The sequence below is a fragment of the Alexandromys fortis genome, unplaced genomic scaffold (assembly GCF_014885135.2).
Source record: "Alexandromys fortis isolate MF-2015 unplaced genomic scaffold, M_Fortis_MF-2015_v1.1 scaffold_225, whole genome shotgun sequence".
In the NCBI taxonomy this organism is placed as follows: domain Eukaryota; kingdom Metazoa; phylum Chordata; class Mammalia; order Rodentia; family Cricetidae; genus Alexandromys; species Alexandromys fortis.
Genome location: NW_026068119.1, coordinates 662,551 through 666,008, shown reverse-complemented (window position 1 = coordinate 666,008; position 3,458 = coordinate 662,551). Strand labels below are relative to the sequence as shown.

The 3,458-nt window shown below is 50.5% G+C and overlaps 1 pseudogene; it reads right to left on the bottom strand.

Moving 5' to 3' along the window:
* Nucleotides 1-965: 965 nt before the first annotated feature.
* LOC126490264 (transcription factor EB-like) lies at nucleotides 966-1,864 on the bottom strand (annotated as a pseudogene).
* Between the last annotated feature and the right edge of the window lie 1,594 nt (nucleotides 1,865-3,458).

Below are 3,458 nucleotides of genomic sequence, written 5' to 3'. Positions count from 1 at the left end.
CCCCCCTCCAGTCCTAAGAGAGGGCAGGGTACCCTGCCCTGTGGGAAGTCCAAGGCCCTCCCCCCTCCATCCAGGTCTAGGAAGGTGAGCATCCAAACAGACTAGGATCTCAAAAAGTCAGTACATGCAGTAGAATCAAATCCCAGTGCCTTTATCAATGGCTTCTCAGTCAGCCCCCATTGTCAGCCACATTCAGAGAGTCCGGTCTGATCACATGCTCGTTCAGTCACAGTCCAGCTGGCCTTGGTGAGCTCCCATTAGATCAGTCACACTGTCTCAGTGGGTGGGCGCACCCCTTGTGATCCTGACTTCTTTGCTCATGTTCTCCCTCCTTCTGCTCCTCATTGGGACATTGGGAGCTCAGTCCAGTGCTCCAGTGTTGGTCTCTGTCTCTATCTCCATCCATGACCAGATGAAGGTTCTATGGTGATATTCAAGATATTCATCAGTGTGGCTATGGGACAAGGCCAGTGAACCCAAAGAAAAACATATATAGATCCTCCTGGGAATTGGAAGCAGACAAGATTGCCGGGCAAAAGTTGGGAGCATGGGGGTGGTGTGGGGGGTAGGGGAAGGGGGAGAGAGAAGGGAGAAGGGGAGGATTGGGGAGAGCTTGGGGGAGTGGGATGGTTGAGATGGAGGAAGGGCAGATATGGGAGCAGGGAAGAAGATATCTTAATTAAGGGAGCCATTTTAGGGCTCTAGAGGGGATCCCAGGTGTCCAAGGGGATGTCCCCAGTTAGGTCCTTGGGCAGCAGAGGACAGGGTGCCTGAACTGGCCTTGTCCCATAGCCACAGAGGTACTTCTTATACCTTCTCCAAAATGTCCTTCTTGGAGGGGCCCATGTTCCAAGAGAGGGGCTCCCCTACCAGAGTTTCTTCTTATTCCTCATATTCTTTCACCTCACCCTTGTTCTTCCACATCACAATTCATAGTACTGCCCCCAGAGGAGGGAGCTCTGAGCCGAGCGGCAGGGCTTAGCCCATCTGCAGCTAGGCAGGCACTAAGTCCAAACAGGGGCCGACCAAAGGGAAGGAGAGGCAGGGTAGGCGGCTACTTCACACCATCTGTAGCCTGAGGGATAGGAGGGTTCTGCCCTGTCCTCCCAGCCCCCAGGCAGCCCCTGCTCCTTGGCACAGGGGCAGCCAGGGTCACAGGACATCGCCCTCGTCCATACTGAAGCTGCTCCAGCGGCTGCTGGCCTTGGAGGCGTTAGGGGACATGGTAGAAAAGAGGGGGTCGGAGGCCAGGGGTAGCAGGGAGTCATCTAGGAGCATTAAGTCCAGATCCTTCTTGGACAGGTTGGGGAACGGGGAGCCATGCTCTGTCCCCAGGGGATCATGGTAGCCTGTGGGCCCCTCATCACCCCCACCCCCAAAGCTCAAACTGTGACTGAAGTCCAGGTGATGAAAAGAGGACTGTGGCTGGGCGGCTGGGGGCAGTGGGGCCTGTGGAGGGAGAGCAGGCATCGGCTCAGGGTCAGAGACCTCAGGCCCCAGCATGAGAGCCTCCCCTGGGCTGTCTTCACTGGGTAGTTTCTGTTTCACCACCTGTTGGGCCAGCTCAGCCATGTTCACACCGGATGGCAGATGGCGCTGTAGTGGGGAGGCCGTGGACCCGCGCCTGCATCTCCAGCTCCTGGATGCGAAGCCAGAGCTGCTTGTTGGTCATCTCTAGGCGCCGAGAGTGGTTCTCCAATTCTCGGGATTTCTGCAGATCTTTCTGCATCCTCTGGATGTAATCCATAGTGGCCTTGAGAATGATGCCCTTATTCCAGCTCACGTCCAGGTCATTGGCCTTGGGGATCAGCATTCCCAGCTCCTTGATGCGGTCATTGATGTTGAACCTGTGTCTCCTCTCAACTACAGATTAAGATTTCAGAGGCCATGGTTAGAAAGGTGGGACCCACCTAAGAGAAGCCCCGAACCTAGGATGGTAGGCACCCCATAGAAAATCTTAGTTTAGAATAAAAGGGACTCAAGCCTCAGTGTGGTACTTTAATCCCAGCACTTGGGAGGCAGAGGCAGGTGGATCTCTGTGAGTTTGAGGCCAGCCTGGTCTACAAAATGAGTTCCAGGACAGCCAGAGTTACATAGAGAAACTCTGGGTCAAAAAAAAAAAAAAAAAAGAAAAGAAAAAGAAAAAAGAAAAGAAAAAGGAAGGAGGGATAGAAGGAGGGAGAGAGAGAGAGAGAAAAAAAGATAGATAGAAAGAAAGAAAGAAAGAAAGAAAGAAAGAAAGGAGCTGGAGAGATGGCTCAGTGGTTAAGAGCACTGACTCCTCTTCCAGAGGACCCAGGGTTCAATTCCCAGCACCCACATGGCAGCTCACAACTGTTTGAAGATCCAGTTGCAGGGGATATGACACCTTCACACCAATGCACATAAAATAAAGTTAAATAAACCATTAAAAAAAGACACCAACAAGACCTTTAAAAAAAGAAGGAAAGAAAGGAAAGAAGGAAGAGAGAGAAAGAAAGAAAGAAAGAAAGAAAGAAAGAAAGAAAGAAAGAAAGAAAGAAAGAAAGAAAAGGGACCTGCAGGTTGGGATTGGCAGCTGAGGAGGGTCTGACCCTTCCTCTCTTAACCCCTTTTCCTGAGCATTGCTTCTCAGTCAATAGAACCCATTTTTATGGAAAAGGTCACCAGTACTTGACAAAAGACACGAAATTTGCAATGCAGTTTCAATGTAGTCCTGCCTTAAGCTTTATTGTGATAATTGTCACTAGGAAACTTTTTTCCAAAGTTGTACTGTACTTAAATATGTAAAAAATTAACTGCTCAGGGGGCAGACCCCCGGCACAGGCCCAGGTGGGGCAGCAGAGCACCGGCGCAGGCGGTAGCAGACCCGGCTCAGGCTGCGGCAGACAGCAGGGACCGGCGCACAACACTGAGAGCAGATCGCCCCACTACAATTAAAGCAAAGAGGTAGGCCTTTGGTTGGCGAGATCCCTAGCAAGGAAGGAGCCGGGTCCTGTCCCTGAAGACCCTTCTGAGGAGCGAGAGGGAACTTGGCCCCTGGCAGGAGCCAGGAAACAGAGCGACAGCGTTTTGTAGGAGGAGCCCCTGGCCAACAGGGAAACCTAACCCGGTTCTAAAAGACCCATTAGATAGCTTCAATAGGAGGAGATGGGCAGGCGCCAAGGCAAGAATTCACCCAACAATCCAAAAAACAACATGAAAACACCAGAACCCAATGATCTTACAACAGATGGACTTGAACACCCTAATACGGAAGAAGTGGAAAAATTGACTTCATGAAAGCAATAGAGTCCATTAAACAACATGTGAAAAATGCCCTTATAGAAATGGATGAGAAGTATAACCAAAAGTTTGAAGAAATGAGTAAATACGTACATGATACCCTGGGAAACCAAGAAAAAACGAACAAACAGGTAATGGAAACAGTTCAAGAATTGAAAACTGAAAGGGAAGCAAGGAAGAAAACACAAACTGAG